General features: G+C 40.7%; 1 long non-coding RNA gene across 1 annotated transcript; it reads left to right on the top strand.

Annotated features, from left to right (window-relative positions):
- The first annotated feature begins 274 nt into the window (after positions 1 to 274).
- LOC113162556 lies at positions 275 to 10,064 on the top strand. The gene is made up of 3 exons (XR_003298828.1): positions 275 to 1,532; positions 9,609 to 9,771; positions 9,930 to 10,064. It is a non-coding gene; the product is annotated as an uncharacterized LOC113162556 (long non-coding RNA).
- Positions 10,065 to 11,038: the final 974 nt, after the last annotated feature.

The following is an 11,038-nucleotide window of genomic DNA, read 5'->3' as shown; positions in this document are numbered from 1 at the left end:
TTCTCCTTCATCTTGTCCTACTGCCCTTTCTTTGTCTTTTCTCTTCCTCCCTACACCTTTATCTCCTCACATGCTTCATATCCTCACATACTGTACTTATTTAATTCACTCTTGCCTCTTGTTTCCTGTCTCATATGTTGTGCCTGGTCTGTGCTTGATTGGAAAGTAATAAGATGGACATTGCATTTAGAGATAAAGAACAATCTAAAAAGAACAGGTTAAACTAATTTATAACAATATAGAAAACAATGGATTTTTAACTTTTCTCCTTTCGCCTTTCTCCCATGAGGAATTAAAAACTTTTTAGGTGGGTGTGAGCCATATGCAAGTTCAGTGGCAGACTAATGATTATTACATTAGGTTTATCAGTTCTGCTTTGTAACAAAAAAAACGGGCACAGCTGTTGCTGCAGAACTTAAACAAGGCTGAAAAGTCAGTTATGTCTTTTATATGGTAAACAAGTCCAAATACTATAAAATTCATACTCTAACAGTTTCAGAATTCATCCACAATGATTGCGTGATACACTATATAGACCGTTTCAAGACTGAAAGTGTATCACTGAAGATCTGTTGTTCTGAAGCTGTCAAGTAAAGCTACGACTAACAGTATATAGATATAATGTTTTATTATCAGAAAGTCTCCATATACTATTGTAACAGATTGAGTTTCCTGCAAGCAACACGTGCAATGAGATGCCGGAGGAGAAACAGGAAGATCCTCTGAGGACCGCTACAATGTGCAGCTTGGGAGTAGGAAGACAGGGCCGGTGGAAGACGAGGGTCAGATTAAGTATCACACATGACTGGTTCGGCTTGCCAGAAAGTACTTGAACATTTTCTTCCTAATGCTTGCACATCGTAGTACATCCTTAGCGTTACATATAATCATTTTAAATATACTGCTCAAATGGATCAATAACTTTTTTGTGTGCGTGTCAGTCTTGCCAAAAATACTGTTTCTCTTCCTGTGCATGTTACAGACTCCCAGGAAAAAAACTACCCCAAGTGCTGGTTGATACATCAGTGAAACGTCACCAAAACCTCATGGTGCTATGATACCTTTTGTACAGGAGGGCAGGTGGAGGTAAATCAGTCCTAAAAGCTTAAATGAGCTAATGACAAGGGTTTGATTTAGGATTTGAGAGGTGCTGCACTGCTACCTGTTCTCTAAGGCGGACCTGCCAGGCCTCCAGCAACTCTACATCAGACTATTCATGAGGTGAAAGCGACAAACAAGCACAAATCATTTAGCATAAATGTCCGTGCTTCTTCTTCAGCACAATGCCTCAGAACCTATTGTTGAGCCAACATGGCTGCCAACAATAAGACATGATGACGTCCTGTCTTTTTTTTTTTTTTTGCTCGAGGCCTCCCAATAAGGAGTTCTCTTAAAAATCTCTTCAGTGTGACATAGAGATGGGCCCGCAACCACCAGTGGAGCTGAGCTGAGCTGCAGCGCTGTTTTAGAGCCCTGCTGAGACCTGCCAGACCCACAGTTTTCCCTGCCAGGGGCCTCAGCTCGCAGTCAGAGTGAGTTATAACCCATGCTCCTGACACACACATGCTAATACAGAAACACATACACACATAGCTAAACGTGTACAGTATGTAGGCATGCAGGCGCATGCATAGGTGAAACATATAGTAAAGTACAGTATATACGTAGATCTATTAACCAACATACACATGCAGCCAGAAAAAAAAAAGCGGTCTGTATGTATGCATGCACACATATGTATGATCAATTCATATCATATATATGAAGTTAGCCCCATCGGACCAGGCCACTGAATACACACAGCCAGTACCAGCCACTCATGTCCCCAAAACTCTTGATTCAAAGAAGCACCACACACACACACACACACACACACACACACACACACACACACACACACAAACACATACACATACAAATACTCCCACACACATACTAGATATGGTAAAATCTTAACAAAATAAATGTGAGTCATCCTGCACACGTGCAGTGAAGTGAACTTGTCCTCCTACAAAGGCTCTGTCAGGATAAATTTGAGGTCAAGGTCCAGCAGCCGCTGGATCAGCTGGATTGATCTGTCTGGGTAAACGTGGGGTGGAAATGAGCATGTTTGTGATTAAGGGCTTAGCAGAAGGTGTGTCTGTGTGTCTGAAAGAGAGAGAGGGGAAGCATACATACATAAAACCTACTGTATGTACTGTACTGATGAAATTAGTTAAATGATTCAATGCAGAGCATGTGTACAGCCTGTGTGATGATGATCTTCCTTTTTATACTGCGCTATAGCTACATGTTTAGATGGTGTTTCGATGAGCCAAAAATAGCATTTGGTCATGTGCTTTTGAATTAGTTTGATTTTTAATTATTGATGGGGCATCAAAGGCTGCGTTTCTTAGCTCACGTCAGACAAAGATTTCTGTGGCTAGAATATCCAACTAGTGTTTGGGGCAGACTGCTATGTTATCACGCCAAAGGTGCTGTCATTGACACTGTGAGTTAAACATCACCAACGATGTGACTAAAATCATTTGTCAAACAATTAAATATTCCAACATCAACAAGTGGCAGCTATACTAGAAATGAAATATGGTTTACTTATGTAATAAAACCCCTCTTGAAGCAGGGGGAAGGTTGTGGTAAATGAGCAATATGGTGGCTCCATCTTAGCTCTAGATGGAGCCGGTTAAAATTTGTTGCCCCATCTTTTTATCAGTGGAGTCAGTTTGGTCAAAAGACTACAAATTAAAAAAATGAAATAATCTGGAGGTGTGGGTTATTGTAGTAGGCAGGAAAGAGATCATCTCTGGATCCACTGTATTAACATTGAGCCTTCAAAAAACTGTCTATTTTAAGTCTGACACTATTACAGTAATGCATGAGCATTCGCTCTTCATTAAACATGCCAATTCTTTTTTGGGTGAAAGGTAAACTCAATGGATTTGTGTGTGAGCTCTTCAGGAACCGTACATAGCATTGGCCAGTTGTGTTTTGGAATCCGAGCCAGTATATATCCGTGACAAATGATGATGCACTTATTGTGTGCAATTCACACTGATATGTTCTACTGATGTTCTGTAAGTGGAAACACATCATTGTTCATTTTAGAATTTAATAAAACAGAAAAAGGAGCTTCAAAATGTTTAAGTGACATGGCACTCCTACTGTATTTGCATAACTGTGAGTTTTTAGAACCCTAGAAAAACAAGACAACACACATATTTGATAGGCAGTAAGTGAACAGAAGAGCGACTGTCACTCTGAGGCTTTTGGCAACACTCAAAGCTAAGTGTACTTGTACAAACTACACAAATCATCACGTTGCTTTCAGATTTGGTAGTGGCTACCTGCTGAATGTGGACACAACCACATTTAGCACTCACATGAGAGCTGACAAACTTTCTTTTGCTGACTGTATGAACGTATCTCACAGCAGTAAAATGTTGGATGGGCATGAGTAGTTGGCTTGTGTCTACATTAATCCAAGGAGTGGTGATGTGCAGAGTTTAATAGAACAAGGTCTGGGTGTGCGTTAAAAGTCCCCCAGAGCAGAGTTAAGGCCTTAAAGTCCTAAAGAGACTCGACCCAGACGATACCCACACACTCACATGGACACAGGACTTCTCTTCCAGCCCAAGCAGTTGCTTTAATTCTTTGGCCACCAGCAACAGCTCTTGGACAATCCGACAAGCACCGATATGAGAAAAACAAGGAAAGGATATGAACCTAAACAGCAAATATATGTTTCTTAAATGAAGATGAGCACAAAATGTACCCAGCCACAGATGCTGAAGCACTCGCTCTCCCTAGCTCAACACACATGCAAAGCTGAACACATCCCTGTTGTTTTGTGTTGATCGTCACGCAACAAGGAGCACATGACTTAAATCGGTTGTGGTGCGTGACCTTTTATCGGACAAAAACGTCCCACAGAGAGAGCTGATGGGGGAGTCTGTGCCTCCATGCCTGTCCTGTCTGTCGACAGTCACGAGGCCTCCATCCCGTTCGCCACGCCGTGTCTCGTGGTTCAAAGCCCATAATATGTTTGAGTTAAAAAAAAATGGTTTTAAAACATTTAGCCGTGGTGGCGTGTTGTCAATAAATCAGCTGCTTAGCCTGAGGACAGCGGCATTAGCCGGTGGGGGAAGGAAGTGCAGAAGACTTCTTTTTAGGGCAGGTTTTTCTAAGAATGAACCCTTTGAAATTTTTGTCCCATCCTTTAAATGAGTCACCTAGAGGGCCTAATTTCTCTCAGTGAGAATGGCTGGGTTGTACTTCAGAGATTCACCCTCAAGCCTCTTATTATGCAGTCATGCAAAGCTTAATGCAAATATTCTGGGCATTCTCATCCTGTTTTATCTCATTTCCAATGTCTTACTGATTCATTTGTTTCCTTTCACTGTCACAATTATAATCATATCTATGTAAGACTGAAAGGTTCTATGTCTTATCTTACAGATGTGAGCATGTCTTGACACACGCAAGCAAGTAAAACTAGTCAGACCTTACTGTATCCCAGTTTTGAGTTTTTGAGCTTAGTAAGGCTAATATAATATATTTTCTATACTGTATGCTTCATAGGCAGGTAGTTAAAGTGTTTCTTTAAGTGTTACGTTGCTAATTAAGCAAATAGTTCCACAAGATGAAGACCAAGTAGACAGAAAGGAAAGGAGACAAGGGTGATAAAGGTTTACTACTAAACGTTGCCTCATTGATTCAGTTGATAACTAAAACAGGCTGCCAAAGTGTAACAAAAACATGAAATTAAAATGAGCAGACATGTCTAGTAACGTGTGTCTGTCTTGGTGTAAAGGCAGGCTGTCCCATCACGAAGCAAGTGTCACTGAGAGCCAATGCCTCCGGTCAGCTGGCTGCAGACCACCAAGGCACTTAGTTCAGAGTGGTGTTCACTAACACAAAGCCACTGGTTTCATCCACAGTCGAGACATGAAAAAGTGAATTGTCTGGTGCCGTTCTGATTGCTGCATGAGAATCATGTGAAGAAGCTTTGAATTACTGGATTATATGCGACCATGGATAACAGCGGATTAAATCTCAGAACCAAAGGATGGTAAAGGCAGAAGCAAAGTTAGATGAGAGATGCTTGTCATTCTGAGTGATGGCTGTGTTCAAGTATGAATGACTAAAATGCAATGGGGAGTATGCAAAGAGCAAAGTAAAATAAGGTTTGTAAAATGTTATTGCTGGATTACATATTATTAAATATGTTAAATAAAAGTTGTTAAAATAATAAAAACAGTGTTGTTGTCTGTACATTAAACTGTTATTGTGTGTGTAACTTAAATGAAATTGAAGATTGTCTCAGCACTGCATACGTGCACTGTAAATCCCATCAAATCCATGTGTGGGCAAGAGACTAAACTAAAAACCTCTTCATCTCAATTCTTTATACACTGCTTGTGTATCTGTCAGTACCAAGCCCATTGGTTGGAAAAGTCTGAAAACACTGCCACAAATTATTTTCTTCAGACAGTAGTGTAAAATAATAAAAACCAATAGACAAATATTATATCAACTGGGGTCTACTTTACGCTGATCAGTGAGCATTTATAGCAGTATGGTGTGTATGGGATCAACTAAAAATAGACTATAGTGATCATATATCAAGCAAAAAAGAAACCTGGTTTACAAGTGTGTAAATGCAGAATATCACTACATGTAACTGTGAACAGATTACCTGTGTGGATTACTTATAGGCACTATATGTATTTAGAGGTTTTTTTTGGCAGCTGTGCACAGTAAATGCTCTGATGAGCTGAAATGTTTTGCGCTAAATACAGTATGACAAATATGATTCATTCACTTGTGTGTGTGTCACATTCAGATATTCCATTTACAATGGGTAATTACGGAATATTTTCAATTCACTTCATTAAGAACATGTGCTGTAGCTGAAAACGCTGGTGGAACAAATCAGGAGATTTTACAGTATCATACGCATGCATATATTTGAGGAACTGGAGGGCTTATCTACAGTATTTCTGGAAATAAGAAAGGATGTTATCAGGCTTCGACTGCAACATAAAAAGCAGCAAGGACTCCATTTACTATGCAAAGTGACAGCTAAAGAAATGCTTCCCTGAACTCAGGACAAGAAATGTGTAAGTAATTTAACTAACTTTGTTTAGCTCAGCCTCTGTGATGATATGACACACACACACACACACACACACACACACACACACACACACACACACACAATAATGAGTCAGACATTCCATCCATATAAAATACTCTGCTCTCTCACACAAATGTTTGATAAGCTAAACCACTGTGTTTGAAATCCTATGATATGTTGCATGCTGCTGTTTGCCAGTGAAACACTTTCACTTAAAAAAAATAACAAAAAAAGACTTCTCTGGGAAAGAGGAATGACATAAATTACTGCAACTCTGAGATGTTTTAAAATAGGCCCTCTTTAATTGCAGCAGTTTCAGTACCTTATCTGGAATGTGTTGATATCACCGTTAGTCATGTCTGAAAAATCTGTGGTGTTTGTGTGAATTTTGTTCCTGAGACACAGTTTGGCAAACCACGAAATTCCTTTAAATCCCCCCACCAAATTATTGACCGCTCTGAACAAAGCAAATTACTGCTTGGAATGAAGCCTAGTTTGGGAAGGAATAGAGAGCTAGTGGACATACTGAGGATTGTATCACCCTGCAGTGTTTCCTATTTATGATTATAGGAACTCTTACTTTTTAGCTATTGGTTATTGTCCCTTCTTATGAAACCTTTTGTCTCACCTGAGCTGTAGCAAAGCACAAATCTAATTCAAAGACAAGATTAGGGAAAAACAAACCTGCCAACTATTCTGCTTATCCTATTTTTAAAAAGCACTGACATTCTGCCAAAAGCAGTTTAACTGTAGTAGACCAGTGAAGCACCCCACCCATAGAGATGCATCCTGTGGCCCATTCATGAAGCCAGTGAGCACAACCCTGGAGCTACATCTCAAGGCCCACGCATAATGCCTATGAGCCTGACCCTGGAGCTGCATGAAGAGGCCTGCTCGTACAGCCTGCGATCCACACCCTGGAGTTGCATCGGAGGAACTGCTTCCATAGTCCAGCGGGACCAGCCTAGGATTTGCAAATATGCAGACACGCCTTATCTGTGTAACATTTCTGCTAAACACTGAACAGACATTCACTGATCAAACAGCAAAGGCACAAAGACAAATGGACTTACACCTATAAACTGCAGCTTCTCACATTTAAAACACCCACAGTTAACAATAATGTTACCAATAATGTACGGCTGAAACGTCCGCAGCAACTGTTTATCATTGGTAAATAAACACAGCTGTTAGCGTCCAGTGTAGCTAGTGAACAATGCTGGCAGCTCCACACCTCCATCACAAGGGACACATTAAGAGAAATAGTAGGAGGAACTGGCCCACTCACTCTACCGACTGGTCCCTAGTATATGTGTTTGATGTAAAAAGTCCTTTCTTATTGCAAGCCACAAGGACTGCAACATATCTGCAAAGTCTAAAAGAACTAAATATAACATGAACTAACACAGGCATGGAGAAAGGCTTCTCAGCTACGTGAATCCAGAGCTTGATGTCTGCACAGAAAATGTCACCGTACTGGTTAGCTCATGTTCAGAAGTTGGCCCTTTAGAGTAATGTTGGGGTCTTGTGTTTCAGTTTGCTAACAAAAGCATCAAGCACGATCACTTGGGCCTTTGACCATCACACGTTTTCTTACTCGCATTAGTTAAGTCCCACAGAGGGAGATGATGTTTCAGATGCAAATAGAGATGCCACGCTTTCCTTACTGGCATGTTCCATTGCTCAACCTGTTCGTCAGGCTCTTTCCCAAAGGGCCTGAATGAATATTTCACTATGGGTTGTTTCTCTTAAAAGCAGCACCAAGCACAGGTGGTTTCTTTGCCAACTGCCCACAGCTAAAGAGCTATATTTAAAAAAAATTTCCCTAAGCCATTTCCCTAAGCCAGGATTACTGTAGATATCAAACAGGTACAAACTACATGAACAAGTTGGTGCAAACCATCATGCTCGTTGAAATCGGGACAAAAAGTGAGCAGTCTTGATCTGTAGTAAGTAAAATAAAATAAAACAAAAAAAACTTGTATTGATCCATAAAAGTAAGATGTTGAGAATAATGTGGGTGAAAGGCAGAACTGACAACAACCAGTTGCAAGAGAATGAACTTCAGTCTCTGTCTGGGTTTTGCGGTTTTGCAAGAGTAAGAAATGTCCAATTACAACAGCAATCCCTACAGCAACGCATGACCCCAACACTGCACTTGGTCACTGGTATGGTTAGGTGTGAACACACACACACACACACACACACACACACACACACACACACACACACACACACACACAAAATCATGTTTGCACGCACACATAGACACAAGGCCCCCTGCCCCCTTTTCACCAACTCACCCAGTGAGCACACCCTCTCTGCAAGCTCTTTTTTTTTTTTTTTTTTTTTTCAATGGCCGTCGCGAGTAGCAGACGGTTTTGCCATCCCTTTCCCAAAATAGCCACCCGTTAACACAGCCAGGTCAGATGGTTTTGAAACATCCATGGCAAACAGCGTTAAAGTGGAAGGAGCAAGAGCTCCCGAGAGGTGGTCATGGGTGGGTCTCAAGTGGAGGTTTCTTTCACACTGAGTGGTAGGATGAGTGGTAGGGAACAAAAGAGGGGTGTCTAAGAAACACTGGTGGTGTCTGCATGTGCATGTGCATGTGCATGTGCATGTGTGTGTTTGCAAGCAACAGGTGGTGTGCATATAACATATATCAAGAGCGTAAGGCACAACCTCTGTTTCATTTGCTTCTGTAACTCAAAGCATATTTTTTTTATCCTATTTATTTCAGCGTCTATTTAGAAGTTGAAGTCCTTGTGATTGTACATCTGTTAATCACCAAAAGACTCTCTTCAAAAGGAATTTTCAAACATTTATAGATAATTGTGTTTCCTCAGCATCACCAAAATGATTAAAGAATAATATTAAATTATGTTTTATCATTGTCATCCATATATAAATGTGCAAAGCAAGCCAAAAGTCTTAGTTTACAGTTACAGAGTTTTTTCTGTACTGTAACAGAACCTTGAAGTTCTAGTTTCACTTCAGCTCTCTGAATATATTTGCAAGTATGCACAAGTGATTGACAGTGTTTTAGGGTTTTGCCGCAGTCAAAGCTATTGGCAGTAAGTAAGTAAGGTGCGCAAGAACCAAATGCATAATCCAGAAAATCTTACAGTACCAGTTAAAGGTCCAACACTCTGTCAAACAGTGGTTTCTAACAAACAGAGCCAAGAAGTCATTCCTGTTGAATTAAGTTGTGCTTTTTACAGAGTAATCAGACCCACGACAAATGTGATCACGAACATCAACTCGGCGAAATTATGCTGACAAATTTACAGGCGGTGGTGAGAAATCACATGCACCATCTGGCTTGACTGATGTTGTCTCATAGTTACTTTTAGCCATGCTAGCGCACACAATCTGAGGAGGAGTTGGCTAAAAGTTAAAATGATCTGGAGCCAAGCAAACCAGAAGATAGATCTACTCATATTGTGTGTGTGTGTGTGTGTGTCTTTCACAGGCAAGCATTTGGTGTATTGATTCATCAGAGAAGTAGGCCGAAGCTTGACATAGCAACTGAACATGCAGCCTCCTAATGACTTAACCACATCAACTCTTTCTCTTGTGTGTCGTTCACCCTCCCTCCAACTCTCCCTTCAGGCACCAACCGTGGCTAGAACGCGGTGAGTCACGTTGGAACAAAAAGCCCCATTCAACACACACATACATGCACACAGGCACACACCAACTCCTGATCAACTCTAGCCAGGCTGCCTCTTAATAAAAACTCCTTCTCTTCATGAGTAACTTCCCCCCCCCACCCCACCCTCTCAATCTCCAGGCACAACCAGATCGCCATGGCTGCAGTGAGACCAGATCAAGACAATCCAGTTGCTGAGTGTGGATCAAGTCACCAAGCTGGTGCTGCTCCCAGAAACCAACAGGAGCCAAAACTCCCGAGGTCTTCCCACCACATCACACAGCCAGTGTGTGTGTGTGTGTGTGTGTGTGTGTGTGTGTGTGTGTGTGAGTAAGTTAGTGAGTGAGCGAGAGAAAAAAAGCAGGATTAAAAAGATCATACATGCAAACCGAATCTATTTTGAAGTAGTATGACTTCCTTCCTCAAACAAAGCCCGAGCTGCCTTTTTTCGTCCCGCATGACGCATCATCATGATCACTCACTGGCCTTTGACCAGACCGATGCTGTGGACAAGGGTGATTTATTAATTTCATTGGCTTAATTTCATAATGTTGAGAAACATTCAGTCAAAGAACTGCAACGCACCAGAGGTTTCCAAAAGGGCTGGTCAGCTGAGTGTTTTTCAATTTTTGTCTGATTTTTCCCCCCTTTGGCATAATTTAATCAGCAATCCCAAAATGAATTTGTGATGTCTGGGTTTGTTTGTTCTCTTGTTTTTATAGAGTGTGGTATCCTGAACTGACCTCTGAGTCCAGCTAGAAATTATGAACTCAGTAGGAGGTTTTGTATATATGTTAAAGTCTCTGGAGGAAGAATTACCCAGATCCTTTACTTAAGGATCAAGTAAATCAACATGCTAGTCTGATGAGGATCCATATGAACACTGGAAACAGTTGTTTTTCTTGCTGCGGTCAATGCTCCTCATATACCATCCATTCAGAGATCCTGTCCTAATAAACTTTTAGTATAACTTATGGGGGACATGATTCACAGCCCTGTGAAAAATCTATTGAAATAACTGATCATCAGGGAGGTCTTTTTAAATGAGGAATAAATAACCCTGTTTCAATTTTCATATGGCAACAGGACCATTTTTAAGCCAAACAGGGAAAGTAGTCAACCTTTCCATTAATGCTATTGAATAATCAACTTGTACAAAGTATTTGTTTATCACATAAACACAGTAACTACAATATAAGTACAATACAACTTTGTTACAGTAGTTATGTACATCTACTAAGTTAACAGAC

This window comes from Anabas testudineus, chromosome 1 (assembly GCF_900324465.2).
Source record: "Anabas testudineus chromosome 1, fAnaTes1.2, whole genome shotgun sequence".
Classification (NCBI taxonomy): domain Eukaryota; kingdom Metazoa; phylum Chordata; class Actinopteri; order Anabantiformes; family Anabantidae; genus Anabas; species Anabas testudineus.
This window is presented reverse-complemented; position numbering and strand designations above follow the sequence as displayed.